Here is a 16,178-nt window from a genome sequence, read left to right on the forward strand (position 1 = left end):
GGTGAACAGCCAAACCCAAAGAGCATGTGCCTTAGGCCTGGAAGAAGCTCCACTCCTGGGCTCATAGCATTGGGTGGAGGATTGCAAAGCTTCAAATTAATAAGAATCAAGCATGTAAAACCTGCAAGGGTCAGAAGGTGCTTTGCAAGGCGTTATGGGTTGTTTTTCTTTCCCGAAGAATACATGTCTTACCTCGGGTTCTAACATAAGCGTGCAGAGAGGCTCCAGGGCTTGTGGCGTCAGCTAACTTTTTGTTTTCCCACAATCTTTAGCAGATATGGTTCTGGATCTTGGAGCCTTGAGGTGTTGTGGGACATAATTAAGCTGGGACATAATTAAGCTGCGCCACTAGCGAAATAGGCATCTTTGCTATCCGTTGAGTAGGTTAAAGAAAACTAGGCCAAGCGCCGACGGCCATAGGAATCCACCGCGGTTGGAATAAAAGGGCAATGGCCCGTACGGGGATCGAACCCGCGACCTTGGCGTTATTAGCACCACGCTCTAACCAACTGAGCTAACCGGCCGAAACTTGCATAGGGAGAGCCGGCCAAAGCTGGCACAGGGCTATCAGGGCAACCAGGTCAATCTGTGGGCAACCGCTGAAGAATTGACGCCGGAGTAGCCTAAAGCTTTCCAGAGCCACCACAGCTGACCTCGTGGCGCAACGGTAGCGCGTCTGACTCCAGATCAGAAGGTTGCGTGTTCATATCACGTCGGGGGCATGCTGGTTTTAATCGTCACCCACCAAAGCCAGGCTCCTCTGGCACCTCCGCGTTGTCCCATCATTCCATTCCGGCTCCCACCCACGCAGGCTCCCGATCACCCTCAGAAGGCTGGGTGAACAGCCAAACCCAAAGAGCATGTGCCGTAGGCCTGGAAGAAGCTCCACTCCTGGGCTCATAGCATTGGGTGGAGGGTTGCAAAGCCTCAAATTAATAAGAATCAAGCATGTAAAAACCTGCAAGGGTCAGAAGGTGCTTTGCAAGGCGTTATGGGTTGTTTTTCTTTCCCGAAGAATACATATCTTACCTCGGGTTCTAACATAAGCGTGCAGAGAGGCTCCAGGGCTTGTGGCGTCAGCTAACTTTTTGTTTTCCCACAATCTTTAGCAGATATGGTTCTGGATCTTGGAGCCTTGAGGTGTTGTGGGACATAATTAAGCTGGGACATAATTAAGCTGCGCCACTAGCGAAATAGGCATCTTTGCTATCCGTTGAGTAGGTTAAAGAAAACTAGGCCAAGCGCCGACGGCCATAGGAATCCACCGCGGTTGGAATAAAAGGGCAATAGCCCGTACGGGGATCGAACCCGCGACCTTGGCGTTATTAGCACCACACTCTAACCAACTGAGCTAACCAGCCGAAACTTGCATATGGAGAGCCGGCCAAAGCTGGCACAGGGCTATCAGGGCAACCAGGTCAATCTGTGGGCAACCGCTGAAGAATTGACGCCGGAGTAGCCTAAAGCTTTCCAGAGCCACCACAGCTGACCTCGTGGCGCAACGGTAGCGCGTCTGACTCCAGATCAGAAGGTTGCGTGTTCATATCACGTCGGGGGCATGTTGGTTTTAATCGTCACCCACCAAAGCCAGGCTCCTCTGGCCCCTCCGCGTTGTCCCATCATTCCATTCCTGCTCCCACCCACGCAGGCTCCCGATCACCCTCAGAAGGCTGGGTGAACAGCCAAACCCAAAGAGCATGTGCCGTAGGCCTGGAAGAAGCTCCACTCCTGGGCTCATAGCATTGGGTGGAGGGTTGCAAAGCCTCAAATTAATAAGAATCAAGCATGTAAAAACCTGCAAGGGTCAGAAGGTGCTTTGCAAGGCGTTATGGGTTGTTTTTCTTTCCCGAAGAATACATGTCTTACCTCGGGTTCTAACATAAGCGTGCAGAGAGGCTCCAGGGCTTGTGGCGTCAGCTAACTTTTTGTTTTCCCACAATCTTTAGCAGATATGGTTCTGGATCTTGGAGCCTTGAGGTGTTGTGGGACATAATTAAGCTGGGACATAATTAAGCTGCGCCACTAGCGAAATAGGCATCTTTGCTATCCGTTGAGTAGGTTAAAGAAAACTAGGCCAAGCGCCGACGGCCATAGGAATCCACCGCGGTTGGAATAAAAGGGCAATGGCCCGTACGGGGATCGAACCCGCGACCATGGCGTTATTAGCACCACGCTCTAACCAACTGAGCTAACCGGCCGAAACTTGCATAGGGAGAGCCGGCCAAAGCTGGCACAGGGCTATCAGGGCAACCAGGTCAATCTGTGGGCAACCGCTGAAGAATTGACGCCGGAGTAGCCTAAAGCTTTCCAGAGCCACCACAGCTGACCTCGTGGCGCAACGGTAGCGCGTCTGACTCCAGATCAGAAGGTTGCGAGTTCAAATCACGTCGGGATCATGTTGGTTTTCATCGTCACCCACCCAAGCCAGGCTCCTCTGGCCCCTCCGCGTTGTCCCATCATTCCATTCCGGCTCCCACCCACGCAGGCTCCCGATCACCCTCAGAAGGCTGGGTGAACAGCCAAACCCAAAGAGCATGTGCCGTAGGCCTGGAAGAAGCTCCACTCCTGGGCTCATAGCATTGGGTGGAGGGTTGCAAAGCCTCAAATTAATAAGAATCAAGCATGTAAAACCTGCAAGGGTCAGAAGGTACTTTGCAAGGCGTTATGGGTTGTTTTTCTTTCCCGAAGAATACATGTCTTACCTCGGGTTCTAACATAAGCGTGCAGAGAGGCTCCAGGGCTTGTGGCGTCAGCTAACTTTTTGTTTTCCCACAATCTTTAGCAGATATGGTTCTGGATCTTGGAGCCTTGAGGTGTTGTGGGACATAATTAAGCTGGGACATAATTAAGCTGCGCCACTAGCGAAATAGGCATCTTTGCTATCCGTTGAGTAGGTTAAAGAAAACTAGGCCAAGCGCCGACGGCCATAGGAATCCACCGCGGTTGGAATAAAAGGGCAATGGCCCGTACGGGGATCGAACCCGCGACCTTGGCGTTATTAGCACCACGCTCTAACCAACTGAGCTAACCGGCCGAAACTTGCATAGGGAGAGCCGGCCAAAGCTGGCACAGGGCTATCAGGGCAACAAGGTCAATCTGTGGGCAACCAGGTCAATCTGTGGGCAACCGCTGAAGAATTGACGCCGGAGTAGCCTAAAGCTTTCCAGAGCCACCACAGCTGACCTCGTGGCGCAACGGTAGCGCGTCTGACTCCAGATCAGAAGGTTGCGAGTTCAAATCACGTCGGGATCATGTTGGTTTTCATCGTCACCCACCCAAGCCAGGCTCCTCTGGCCCCTCCGCGTTGTCCCATCATTCCATTCCGGCTCCCACCCACGCAGGCTCCCGATCACCCTCAGAAGGCTGGGTGAACAGCCAAACCCAAAGAGCATGTGCCGTAGGCCTGGAAGAAGCTCCACTCCTGGGCTCATAGCATTGGGTGGAGGGTTGCAAAGCCTCAAATTAATAAGAATCAAGCATGTAAAACCTGCAAGGGTCAGAAGGTGCTTTGCAAGGCGTTATGGGTTGTTTTTCTTTCCCGAAGAATACATGTCTTACCTCGGGTTCTAACATAAGCGTGCAGAGAGGCTCCAGGGCTTGTGGCGTCAGCTAACTTTTTGTTTTCCCACAATCTTTAGCAGATATGGTTCTGGATCTTGGAGCCTTGAGGTGTTGTGGGACATAATTAAGCTGGGACATAATTAAGCTGCGCCACTAGCGAAATAGGCATCTTTGCTATCCGTTGAGTAGGTTAAAGAAAACTAGGCCAAGCGCCGACGGCCATAGGAATCCACCGCGGTTGGAATAAAAGGGCAATGGCCCGTACGGGGATCGAACCCGCGACCTTGGCGTTATTAGCACCACGCTCTAACCAACTGAGCTAACCGGCCGAAACTTGCATAGGGAGAGCCGGCCAAAGCTGGCACAGGGCTATCAGGGCAACAAGGTCAATCTGTGGGCAACCAGGTCAATCTGTGGGCAACCGCTGAAGAATTGACGCCGGAGTAGCCTAAAGCTTTCCAGAGCCACCACAGCTGACCTCGTGGCGCAACGGTAGCGCGTCTGACTCCAGATCAGAAGGTTGCGATTTCAAATCACGTCGGGATCATGTTGGTTTTCATCGTCACCCACCCAAGCCAGGCTCCTCTGGCCCCTCCGCGTTGTCCCATCATTCCATTCCGGCTCCCACCCACGCAGGCTCCCGATCACCCTCAGAAGGCTGGGTGAACAGCCAAACCCAAAGAGCATGTGCCGTAGGCCTGGAAGAAGCTCCACTCCTGGGCTCATAGCATTGGGTGGAGGGTTGCAAAGCCTCAAATTAATAAGAATCAAGCATGTAAAACCTGCAAGGGTCAGAAGGTACTTTGCAAGGCGTTATGGGTTGTTTTTCTTTCCCGAAGAATACATGTCTTACCTCGGGTTCTAACATAAGCGTGCAGAGAGGCTCCAGGGCTTGTGGCGTCAGCTAACTTTTTGTTTTCCCACAATCTTTAGCAGATATGGTTCTGGATCTTGGAGCCTTGAGGTGTTGTGGGACATAATTAAGCTGGGACATAATTAAGCTGCGCCACTAGCGAAATAGGCATCTTTGCTATCCGTTGAGTAGGTTAAAGAAAACTAGGCCAAGCGCCGACGGCCATAGGAATCCACCGCGGTTGGAATAAAAGGGCAATGGCCCGTACGGGGATCGAACCCGCGACCTTGGCGTTATTAGCACCACGCTCTAACCAACTGAGCTAACCGGCCGAAACTTGCATAGGGAGAGCCGGCCAAAGCTGGCACAGGGCTATCAGGGCAACCAGGTCAATCTGTGGGCAACCGCTGAAGAATTGACGCCGGAGTAGCCTAAAGCTTTCCAGAGCCACCACAGCTGACCTCGTGGCGCAACGGTAGCGCGTCTGACTCCAGATCAGAAGGTTGCGTGTTCATATCACGTCGGGGGCATGCTGGTTTTAATCGTCACCCACCAAAGCCAGGCTCCTCTGGCACCTCCGCGTTGTCCCATCATTCCATTCCGGCTCCCACCCACGCAGGCTCCCGATCACCCTCAGAAGGCTGGGTGAACAGCCAAACCCAAAGAGCATGTGCCGTAGGCCTGGAAGAAGCTCCACTCCTGGGCTCATAGCATTGGGTGGAGGGTTGCAAAGCCTCAAATTAATAAGAATCAAGCATGTAAAAACCTGCAAGGGTCAGAAGGTGCTTTGCAAGGCGTTATGGGTTGTTTTTCTTTCCCGAAGAATACATATCTTACCTCGGGTTCTAACATAAGCGTGCAGAGAGGCTCCAGGGCTTGTGGCGTCAGCTAACTTTTTGTTTTCCCACAATCTTTAGCAGATATGGTTCTGGATCTTGGAGCCTTGAGGTGTTGTGGGACATAATTAAGCTGGGACATAATTAAGCTGCGCCACTAGCGAAATAGGCATCTTTGCTATCCGTTGAGTAGGTTAAAGAAAACTAGGCCAAGCGCCGACGGCCATAGGAATCCACCGCGGTTGGAATAAAAGGGCAATAGCCCGTACGGGGATCGAACCCGCGACCTTGGCGTTATTAGCACCACACTCTAACCAACTGAGCTAACCAGCCGAAACTTGCATATGGAGAGCCGGCCAAAGCTGGCACAGGGCTATCAGGGCAACCAGGTCAATCTGTGGGCAACCGCTGAAGAATTGACGCCGGAGTAGCCTAAAGCTTTCCAGAGCCACCACAGCTGACCTCGTGGCGCAACGGTAGCGCGTCTGACTCCAGATCAGAAGGTTGCGTGTTCATATCACGTCGGGGGCATGTTGGTTTTAATCGTCACCCACCAAAGCCAGGCTCCTCTGGCCCCTCCGCGTTGTCCCATCATTCCATTCCTGCTCCCACCCACGCAGGCTCCCGATCACCCTCAGAAGGCTGGGTGAACAGCCAAACCCAAAGAGCATGTGCCGTAGGCCTGGAAGAAGCTCCACTCCTGGGCTCATAGCATTGGGTGGAGGGTTGCAAAGCCTCAAATTAATAAGAATCAAGCATGTAAAAACCTGCAAGGGTCAGAAGGTGCTTTGCAAGGCGTTATGGGTTGTTTTTCTTTCCCGAAGAATACATGTCTTACCTCGGGTTCTAACATAAGCGTGCAGAGAGGCTCCAGGGCTTGTGGCGTCAGCTAACTTTTTGTTTTCCCACAATCTTTAGCAGATATGGTTCTGGATCTTGGAGCCTTGAGGTGTTGTGGGACATAATTAAGCTGGGACATAATTAAGCTGCGCCACTAGCGAAATAGGCATCTTTGCTATCCGTTGAGTAGGTTAAAGAAAACTAGGCCAAGCGCCGACGGCCATAGGAATCCACCGCGGTTGGAATAAAAGGGCAATGGCCCGTACGGGGATCGAACCCGCGACCATGGCGTTATTAGCACCACGCTCTAACCAACTGAGCTAACCGGCCGAAACTTGCATAGGGAGAGCCGGCCAAAGCTGGCACAGGGCTATCAGGGCAACCAGGTCAATCTGTGGGCAACCGCTGAAGAATTGACGCCGGAGTAGCCTAAAGCTTTCCAGAGCCACCACAGCTGACCTCGTGGCGCAACGGTAGCGCGTCTGACTCCAGATCAGAAGGTTGCGAGTTCAAATCACGTCGGGATCATGTTGGTTTTCATCGTCACCCACCCAAGCCAGGCTCCTCTGGCCCCTCCGCGTTGTCCCATCATTCCATTCCGGCTCCCACCCACGCAGGCTCCCGATCACCCTCAGAAGGCTGGGTGAACAGCCAAACCCAAAGAGCATGTGCCGTAGGCCTGGAAGAAGCTCCACTCCTGGGCTCATAGCATTGGGTGGAGGGTTGCAAAGCCTCAAATTAATAAGAATCAAGCATGTAAAACCTGCAAGGGTCAGAAGGTACTTTGCAAGGCGTTATGGGTTGTTTTTCTTTCCCGAAGAATACATGTCTTACCTCGGGTTCTAACATAAGCGTGCAGAGAGGCTCCAGGGCTTGTGGCGTCAGCTAACTTTTTGTTTTCCCACAATCTTTAGCAGATATGGTTCTGGATCTTGGAGCCTTGAGGTGTTGTGGGACATAATTAAGCTGGGACATAATTAAGCTGCGCCACTAGCGAAATAGGCATCTTTGCTATCCGTTGAGTAGGTTAAAGAAAACTAGGCCAAGCGCCGACGGCCATAGGAATCCACCGCGGTTGGAATAAAAGGGCAATGGCCCGTACGGGGATCGAACCCGCGACCTTGGCGTTATTAGCACCACGCTCTAACCAACTGAGCTAACCGGCCGAAACTTGCATAGGGAGAGCCGGCCAAAGCTGGCACAGGGCTATCAGGGCAACAAGGTCAATCTGTGGGCAACCAGGTCAATCTGTGGGCAACCGCTGAAGAATTGACGCCGGAGTAGCCTAAAGCTTTCCAGAGCCACCACAGCTGACCTCGTGGCGCAACGGTAGCGCGTCTGACTCCAGATCAGAAGGTTGCGAGTTCAAATCACGTCGGGATCATGTTGGTTTTCATCGTCACCCACCCAAGCCAGGCTCCTCTGGCCCCTCCGCGTTGTCCCATCATTCCATTCCGGCTCCCACCCACGCAGGCTCCCGATCACCCTCAGAAGGCTGGGTGAACAGCCAAACCCAAAGAGCATGTGCCGTAGGCCTGGAAGAAGCTCCACTCCTGGGCTCATAGCATTGGGTGGAGGGTTGCAAAGCCTCAAATTAATAAGAATCAAGCATGTAAAACCTGCAAGGGTCAGAAGGTGCTTTGCAAGGCGTTATGGGTTGTTTTTCTTTCCCGAAGAATACATGTCTTACCTCGGGTTCTAACATAAGCGTGCAGAGAGGCTCCAGGGCTTGTGGCGTCAGCTAACTTTTTGTTTTCCCACAATCTTTAGCAGATATGGTTCTGGATCTTGGAGCCTTGAGGTGTTGTGGGACATAATTAAGCTGGGACATAATTAAGCTGCGCCACTAGCGAAATAGGCATCTTTGCTATCCGTTGAGTAGGTTAAAGAAAACTAGGCCAAGCGCCGACGGCCATAGGAATCCACCGCGGTTGGAATAAAAGGGCAATGGCCCGTACGGGGATCGAACCCGCGACCTTGGCGTTATTAGCACCACGCTCTAACCAACTGAGCTAACCGGCCGAAACTTGCATAGGGAGAGCCGGCCAAAGCTGGCACAGGGCTATCAGGGCAACAAGGTCAATCTGTGGGCAACCAGGTCAATCTGTGGGCAACCGCTGAAGAATTGACGCCGGAGTAGCCTAAAGCTTTCCAGAGCCACCACAGCTGACCTCGTGGCGCAACGGTAGCGCGTCTGACTCCAGATCAGAAGGTTGCGATTTCAAATCACGTCGGGATCATGTTGGTTTTCATCGTCACCCACCCAAGCCAGGCTCCTCTGGCCCCTCCGCGTTGTCCCATCATTCCATTCCGGCTCCCACCCACGCAGGCTCCCGATCACCCTCAGAAGGCTGGGTGAACAGCCAAACCCAAAGAGCATGTGCCGTAGGCCTGGAAGAAGCTCCACTCCTGGGCTCATAGCATTGGGTGGAGGGTTGCAAAGCCTCAAATTAATAAGAATCAAGCATGTAAAACCTGCAAGGGTCAGAAGGTACTTTGCAAGGCGTTATGGGTTGTTTTTCTTTCCCGAAGAATACATGTCTTACCTCGGGTTCTAACATAAGCGTGCAGAGAGGCTCCAGGGCTTGTGGCGTCAGCTAACTTTTTGTTTTCCCACAATCTTTAGCAGATATGGTTCTGGATCTTGGAGCCTTGAGGTGTTGTGGGACATAATTAAGCTGGGACATAATTAAGCTGCGCCACTAGCGAAATAGGCATCTTTGCTATCCGTTGAGTAGGTTAAAGAAAACTAGGCCAAGCGCCGACGGCCATAGGAATCCACCGCGGTTGGAATAAAAGGGCAATGGCCCGTACGGGGATCGAACCCGCGACCTTGGCGTTATTAGCACCACGCTCTAACCAACTGAGCTAACCGGCCGAAACTTGCATAGGGAGTGCCGGCCAAAGCTGGCACAGGGCTATCAGGGCAACCAGGTCAATCTGTGGGCAACCGCTGAAGAATTGACGCCGGAGTAGCCTAAAGCTTTCCAGAGCCACCACAGCTGACCTCGTGGCGCAACGGTAGCGCGTCTGACTCCAGATCAGAAGGTTGCGTGTTCAAATCACGTCGGGGTCATGTTGGTTTTCATCGTCACCCACCCAAGCCAGGCTCCTCTGGCCCCTCCGCGTTGTCCCATCATTCCATTCCGGCTCCCACCCACGCAGGCTCCCGATCACCCTCAGAAGGCTGGGTGAACAGCCAAACCCAAAGAGCATGTGCCGTAGGCCTGGAAGAAGCTCCACTCCTGGGCTCATAGCATTGGGTGGAGGGTTGCAAAGCCTCAAATTAATAAGAATCAAGCATGTAAAACCTGCAAGGGTCAGAAGGTGCTTTGCAAGGCGTTATGGGTTGTTTTTCTTTCCCGAAGAATACATGTCTTACCTCGGGTTCTAACATAAGCGTGCAGAGAGGCTCCAGGGCTTGTGGCGTCAGCTAACTTTTTGTTTTCCCACAATCTTTAGCAGATATGGTTCTGGATCTTGGAGCCTTGAGGTGTTGTGGGACATAATTAAGCTGGGACATAATTAAGCTGCGCCACTAGCGAAATAGGCATCTTTGCTATCCGTTGAGTAGGTTAAAGAAAACTAGGCCAAGCGCCGACGGCCATAGGAATCCACCGCGGTTGGAATGAAAGGGCAATGGCCCGTACGGGGATCGAACCCGCGACCTTGGCGTTATTAGCACCACGCTCTAACCAACTGAGCTAACCGGCCGAAACTTGCATAGGGTGAGCCGGCCAAAGCTGGCACAGGGCTATCAGGGCAACCAGGTCAATCTGTGGGCAACCGCTGAAGAATTGACGCCGGAGTAGCCTAAAGCTTTCCAGGGCCACCACAGCTGACCTCGTGGCGCAACGGTAGCGCGTCTGACTCCACATCAGAAGATTGCGTGTTCAAATCACGTCGGGGTCATGTTGGTTTTCATCGTCACCCACCCAAGCCAGGCTCCTCTGGCCCCTCCGCGTTGTCCCATCATTCCATTCCGGCTCCCACCCACGCAGGCTCCCGATCACCCTCAGAAGGCTGGGTGAACAGCCAAACCCAAAGAGCATGTGCCGTAGGCCTGGAAGAAGCTCCACTCCTGGGCTCATAGCATTGGGTGGAGGGTTGCAAAGCCTCAAATTAATAAGAATCAAGCATGTAAAACCTGCAAGGGTCAGAAGGTGCTTTGCAAGGCGTTATGGGCTGTTTTTCTTTCCCGAAGAATACATGTCTTACCTCGGGTTCTAACATAAGCGTGCAGAGAGGCTCCAGGGCTTGTGGCGTCAGCTAACTTTTTGTTTTCCCACAATCTTTAGCAGATATGGTTCTGGATCTTGGAGCCTTGAGGTGTTGTGGGACATAATTAAGCTGGGACATAATTAAGCTGCGCCACTAGCGAAATAGGCATCTTTGCTATCCGTTGAGTAGGTTAAAGAAAACTAGGCCAAGCGCCGACGGCCATAGGAATCCACCGCGGTTGGAATAAAAGGGCAATGGCCCGTACGGGGATCGAACCCGCGACCTTGGCGTTATTAGCACCACGCTCTAACCAACTGAGCTAACCGGCCGAAACTTGCATAGGGAGAGCCGGCCAAAGCTGGCACAGGGCTATCAGGGCAACCAGGTCAATCTGTGGGCAACCGCTGAAGAATTGACGCCGGAGTAGCCTAAAGCTTTCCAGAGCCGCCACAGCTGACCTCATGGCGCAACGGTAGCGCGTCTGACTCCAGATCAGAAGGTTGCGTGTTCAAATCACGTCGGGGTCATGTTGGTTTTCATCGTCACCCACCCAAGCCAGGCTCCTCTGGCCCCTCCGCGTTGTCCCATCATTCCATTCCGGCTCCCACCCACGCAGGCTCCCGATCACCCTCAGAAGGTTGGGTGAACAGCCAAACCCAAAGAGCATGTGCCGTAGGCCTGGAAGAAGCTCCACTCCTGGGCTCATAGCATTGGGTGGAGGGTTGCAAAGCCTCAAATTAATAAGAATCAAGCATGTAAAACCTGCAATGGTCAGAAGGTGCTTTGCAAGGCGTTATGGGTTGTTTTTCTTCCCCGAAGAATACATGTCTTACCTCGGGTTCTAACATAAGCGTGCAGAGAGGCTCCAGGGCTTGTGGCGTCAGCTAACTTTTTGTTTTCCCACAATCTTTAGCAGATATGGTTCTGGATCTTGGAGCCTTGAGGTGTTGTGGGACATAATTAAGCTGGGACATAATTAAGCTGCGCCACTAGCGAAATAGGCATCTTTGCTATCCGTTGAGTAGGTTAAAGAAAACTAGGCCAAGCGCCGACGGCCATAGGAATCCACCGCGGTTGGAATGAAAGGGCAATGGCCCGTACGGGGATCGAACCCGCGACCTTGGCATTATTAGCACCACGCTCTAACCAACTGAGCTAACCGGCCGAAACTTGCATAGGGAGAGCCGGCCAAAGCTGGCACAGGGCTATCAGGGCAACCAGGTCAATCTGTGGGCAACCGCTGAAGAATTGACGCCGGAGTAGCCTAAAGCTTTCCAGGGCCACCACAGCTGACCTCGTGGCGCAACGGTAGCGTGTCTGACTCCAGATCAGAAGGTTGCGTGTTCAAATCATGTCGGGGTCATGTTGGATTTCATTGTCACCCACCCAAGCCAGGCTCCTCTGGCCCCTCCGCGTTGTCCCATCATTCCATTCCGGCTCCCACCCACGCAGGCTCCCGATCACCCTCAGAAGGCTGGGTGAACAGCCAAACCCAAAGAGCATGTGCCGTAGGCCGGGAAGAAGCTCGACTCCTGGGCTCATAGCATTGGGTGGAGGGTTGCAAAGCCTGAAATTAATAAGAATCAAGCATGTAAAACCTGCAAGGGTCAGAAGGTGCTTTGCAAGGCGTTATGGGTTGTTTTTCTTTCCCGAAGAATACATGTCTTACCTCGAGTTCTAACATAGGCGTGCAGAGAGGCTCCAGGGCTTGTGGCGTCAGCTAACTTTTTGTTTTCCCACAATCTTTAGCAGATATGGTTCTGGATCTTGGAGCCTTGAGGTGTTGTGGGACATAATTAAGCTGGGACATAATTAAGCTGCGCCACTAGCGAAATAGGCATCTTTGCTATGCGTTGAGAAGGTTAAAGAAAACTAGGCCAAGCGCCGACGGCCATAGGAATCCACCGCAGTTGGAATAAAAGAGCAATGGCCCGTACGGGGATCGAACCCGCGACCTTGGTGTTATTAGCACCACGCTCTAACCAACTGAGCTAACCGGCCGAAACTTGCATAGGGAGAACTGGCCAAAGCTGGCCAAAGCTGGCACAGGGCTATCAGGGCTATCAGGGCAACCAGGTCAATCTGTGGGCAATCGCTGAAGAATTGACGCCGGAGTAGCCTAAAGCTTTGCAGAGCCACCACAGCTGACTTCGTGGAGCAACGGTAGCGCGTCTGACTCCAGATCAGAAGGTTGCGTGTTCAAATCACGTCGGGGTCATGTTGGTTTTCATCGTCACCCACCCAAGCCAGGCTCCTCTGGCCCCTCCGCGTTGTCCCATCATTCCATTCTGGCTCCCACCCACGCAGGCTCCCGATCACCCTCAGAAGGCTGGGTGAACAGCCAAACCCAAAGAGCATGTGCCGTAGGCCAGGAAGAAGCTCCACTCCTGGGCTCATAGCATTGGGTGGAGGGTTGCAAAGCTTCAAATTAATAAGAATCAAGCATGTAAAACCTGCAAGGGTCAGAAGGTGCTTTGCAAGGCGTTATGGGTTGTTTTTCTTTCCCGAAGAATACATGTCTTACCTCGGGTTCTAACATAAGCGTGCAGAGAGGCTCCAGGGCTTGTGGCGTCAGCTAACTTTTTGTTTTCCCACAATCTTTAGCAGATATGGTTCTGGATCTTGGAGCCTTGAGGTGTTGTGGGACATAATTAAGCTGGGACATAATTAAGCTGCGCCACTAGCGAAATAGGCATCTTTGCTATCCGTTGAGTAGGTTAAAGAAAACTAGGCCAAGCGCCGACGGCCATAGGAATCCACCGCGGTTGGAATAAAAGGGCAATGGCCCGTACGGGGATCGAACCCGCGACCTTGGCGTTATTAGCACCACGCTCTAACCAACTGAGCTAACCGGCCAAAACTTGCATAGGGAGAGCCGGCCAAAGCTGGCACAGGGCTATCAGGGCAACCAGGTCAATCTGTGGGCAACCGCTGAAGAATTGACGCCGGAGTAGCCTAAAGCTTTCCAGAGCCGCCACAGCTGACCTCATGACGCAACGGTAGCGCGTCTGACTCCAGATCAGAAGGTTGCGTGTTCAAATCACGTCGGGGTCATGTTGGTTTTCATCGTCACCCACCCAAGCCAGGCTCCTCTGGCCCCTCCGCGTTGTCCCATCATTCCATTCCGGCTCCCACCCACGCAGGCTCCCGATCACCCTCAGAAGGCTGGGTGAACAGCCAAACCCAAAGAGCATGTGCCGTAGGCCTGGAAGAAGCTCCACTCCTGGGCTCATAGCATTGGGTGGAGGGTTGCAAAGCCTCAAATTAATAAGAATCAAGCATGTAAAACCTGCAAGGGTCAGAAGGTGCTTTGCAAGGCGTTATGGGTTGTTTTTCTTTCCCGAAGAATACATGTCTTACCTCGGGTTCTAACATAAGCGTGCAGAGAGGCTCCAGGGCTTGTGGCGTCAGCTAACTTTTTGTTTTCCCACAATCTTTAGCAGATATGGTTCTGGATCTTGGAGCCTTGAGGTGTTGTGGGACATAATTAAGCTGGGACATAATTAAGCTGCGCCACTAGCGAAATAGGCATCTTTGCTATCCGTTGAGTAGGTTAAAGAAAACTAGGCCAAGCGCCGACGGCCATAGGAATCCACCGCGGTTGGAATAAAAGGGCAATGGCCCGTACAGGGATCGAACCCGCGACCTTGGCGTTATTAGCACCACGCTCTAACCAACTGAGCTAACCGGCCAGAACTTGCATAGGGAGAGCCGGCCAAAGCTGGCACAGGGCTATCAGGGCAACCAGGTCAATCTGTGGGCAACCGCTGAATAATTGACGCCGGAGTAGCCTAAAGCTTTCCAGAGCCACCACAGCTGACCTCGTGGCTCAACGGTAGCGCGTCTGACGCCAGATCAGAAGGTTGCGTGTTCAAATCACGTCGGGGTCATGTTGGTTTTCATCGTCACCCACCCAAGCCAGGCTCCTCTGGCCCCTCCGCGTTGTCCCATCATTCCATTCCGGCTCCCACCCACGCAGGCTCCCGATCACCCTCAGAAGGCTGGGTGAACAGCCAAACCCAAAGAGCATGTGCCGTAGGCCTGGAAGAAGCTCCACTCCTGGGCTCATAGCATTGGGTGGAGGGTTGCAAAGCCTCAAATTAATAAGAATCAAGCATGTAAAACCTGCAAGGGTCAGAAGGTGCTTTGCAAGGCGTTATGGGTTGTTTTTCTTTCCCGAAGAATACATGTCTTACCTCGGGTTCTAACATAAGCGTGCAGAGAGGCTCCAGGGCTTGTGGCGTCAGCTAACTTTTTGTTTTCCCACAATCTTTAGCAGATATGGTTCTGGATCTTGGAGCCTTGAGGTGTTGTGGGACATAATTAAGCTGGGACATAATTAAGCTGCGCCACTAGCGAAATAGGCATCTTTGCTATCCGTTGAGTAGGTTAAAGAAAACTAGGCCAAGCGGCGACGGCCATAGGAATCCACCGCGGTTGGAATAAAAGGGCAATGGCCCGCACGGGGATCGAACCCACGACCTTGGCGTTATTAGCACCACGCTCTAACCAACTGAGCTAACCGGCCGAAACTTGCATAGGGAGAGCCGGCCAAAGCTGGCACAGGGCTATCAGGGCAACCAGGTCAATCTGTGGGCAACCGCTGAAGAATTGACGCCGGAGTAGCCTAAAGCTTTCCAGAGCCACCACAGCTGACCTCGTGGCGCAACGGTAGCGCGTCTGACTCCAGATCAGAAGGTTGCGTGTTCAAATCACGTCGGGGGTCATGTTGGTTTTCATCGTCACCCACCCAAGCCAGGCTCCTCTGGCCCCTCCGCGTTGTCCCATCATTCCATTCCGGCTCCCACCCACGCAGGCTCCCGATCACCCTCAGAAGGCTGGGTGAACAGCCAAACCCAAAGAGCATGTGCCGTAGGCCAGGAAGAAGCTCCACTCCTGGGCTCATAGCATTGGGTGGAGGGTTGCAAAGCCTGAAATTAATAAGAATCAAGCATGTAAAACCTGCAAGGGTCAGAAGGTGCTTTGCAAGGCGTTATGGGTTGTTTTTCTTTCCCGAAGAATACATGTCTTACCTCGGGTTCTAACATAAGCGTGCAGAGAGGCTCCAGGGCTTGTGGCGTCAGCTAACTTTTTGTTTTCCCACAATCTTTAGCAGATATGGTTCTGGATCTTGGAGCCTTGAGGTGTTGTGGGACATAATTAAGCTGGGACATAATTAAGCTGCGCCACTAGCGAAATAGGCATCTTTGCTATCCGTTGAGTAGGTTAAAGAAAACTAGGCCAAGCGCCGACGGCCATAGGAATCCACCGCAGTTGGAATAAAAGAGCAATGGCCCGTACGGGGATCGAACCCGCAACCTTGGCATTATTAGCACCACGCTCTAACCAACTGAGCTAACCGGCCGAAACTTGCATAGGGAGAGCTGGCCAAAGCTGGCACAGGGCTATCAGGGCAACCAGGTCAATCTGTGGGCAACCGCTGAAGAATTGACGCGGAGTAGCCTAAAGCTTTCCAGGGCCACCACAGCTGACCTCGTGGCGCAACGGTAGCGCGTCTGACTCCACATCAGAAGGTTGCGTGTTCAAATCACGTCGGGGGTCATGTTGGTTTTCATCGTCACCCACCCAAGCCAGGCTCCTCTGGCCCCTCCGCGTTGTCCCATCATTCCATTCTGGCTCCCACCCACGCAGGCTCGCGATCACCCTCAGAAGGCTGGGTGAACAGCCAAACCCAAAGAGCATGTGCCGTAGGCCTGGAAGAAGCTCCACTCCTGGGCTCATAGCATTGGGTGGAGGGTTGCAAAGCCTCAAATTAATAAGAATCAAGCATGTAAAACCTGCAAGGGTCAGAAGGTGCTTTGCAAGGCGTTATGGGCTGTTTTTCTTTCCCGAAGAATACATGTCTT

General features: G+C 52.7%; 13 non-coding genes across 13 annotated transcripts; 1 reads left to right on the plus strand and 12 right to left on the minus strand.

The window, feature by feature from the left end:
- Positions 1-450: 450 nt before the first annotated feature.
- Positions 451-524, minus strand: TRNAI-AAU (transfer RNA isoleucine (anticodon AAU)). The gene has a single exon. It is a non-coding gene; the product is annotated as a tRNA-Ile (tRNA).
- A 1,600-nt stretch (positions 525-2,124) lies between these two features.
- On the minus strand, positions 2,125-2,198 carry TRNAI-AAU (transfer RNA isoleucine (anticodon AAU)). Its single transcript has one exon. It is a non-coding gene; the product is annotated as a tRNA-Ile (tRNA).
- A 762-nt stretch (positions 2,199-2,960) lies between these two features.
- On the minus strand, positions 2,961-3,034 carry TRNAI-AAU (transfer RNA isoleucine (anticodon AAU)). The gene has a single exon. It is a non-coding gene; the product is annotated as a tRNA-Ile (tRNA).
- Positions 3,035-3,816: 782 nt separating this feature from the next.
- On the minus strand, positions 3,817-3,890 carry TRNAI-AAU (transfer RNA isoleucine (anticodon AAU)). Its single transcript has one exon. It is a non-coding gene; the product is annotated as a tRNA-Ile (tRNA).
- Positions 3,891-4,672: 782 nt separating this feature from the next.
- TRNAI-AAU (transfer RNA isoleucine (anticodon AAU)) lies at positions 4,673-4,746 on the minus strand. Its single transcript has one exon. It is a non-coding gene; the product is annotated as a tRNA-Ile (tRNA).
- A 1,600-nt stretch (positions 4,747-6,346) lies between these two features.
- On the minus strand, positions 6,347-6,420 carry TRNAI-AAU (transfer RNA isoleucine (anticodon AAU)). The gene has a single exon. It is a non-coding gene; the product is annotated as a tRNA-Ile (tRNA).
- Positions 6,421-7,182: 762 nt separating this feature from the next.
- TRNAI-AAU (transfer RNA isoleucine (anticodon AAU)) lies at positions 7,183-7,256 on the minus strand. Its single transcript has one exon. It is a non-coding gene; the product is annotated as a tRNA-Ile (tRNA).
- A 782-nt stretch (positions 7,257-8,038) lies between these two features.
- Positions 8,039-8,112, minus strand: TRNAI-AAU (transfer RNA isoleucine (anticodon AAU)). The gene has a single exon. It is a non-coding gene; the product is annotated as a tRNA-Ile (tRNA).
- Positions 8,113-8,894: 782 nt separating this feature from the next.
- On the minus strand, positions 8,895-8,968 carry TRNAI-AAU (transfer RNA isoleucine (anticodon AAU)). Its single transcript has one exon. It is a non-coding gene; the product is annotated as a tRNA-Ile (tRNA).
- A 126-nt stretch (positions 8,969-9,094) lies between these two features.
- Positions 9,095-9,166, plus strand: TRNAW-CCA (transfer RNA tryptophan (anticodon CCA)). The gene has a single exon. It is a non-coding gene; the product is annotated as a tRNA-Trp (tRNA).
- A 564-nt stretch (positions 9,167-9,730) lies between these two features.
- TRNAI-AAU (transfer RNA isoleucine (anticodon AAU)) lies at positions 9,731-9,804 on the minus strand. The gene has a single exon. It is a non-coding gene; the product is annotated as a tRNA-Ile (tRNA).
- Positions 9,805-10,566: 762 nt separating this feature from the next.
- On the minus strand, positions 10,567-10,640 carry TRNAI-AAU (transfer RNA isoleucine (anticodon AAU)). The gene has a single exon. It is a non-coding gene; the product is annotated as a tRNA-Ile (tRNA).
- Positions 10,641-13,093: 2,453 nt separating this feature from the next.
- TRNAI-AAU (transfer RNA isoleucine (anticodon AAU)) lies at positions 13,094-13,167 on the minus strand. The gene has a single exon. It is a non-coding gene; the product is annotated as a tRNA-Ile (tRNA).
- Positions 13,168-16,178: the final 3,011 nt, after the last annotated feature.

The sequence above is a fragment of the Lithobates pipiens genome, unplaced genomic scaffold, assembly GCF_037356315.1.
Source record: "Lithobates pipiens isolate NorthernLeopardFrog02 unplaced genomic scaffold, aLitPip1_a1.2 Scaffold_8, whole genome shotgun sequence".
NCBI classification, from domain to species: domain Eukaryota; kingdom Metazoa; phylum Chordata; class Amphibia; order Anura; family Ranidae; genus Lithobates; species Lithobates pipiens.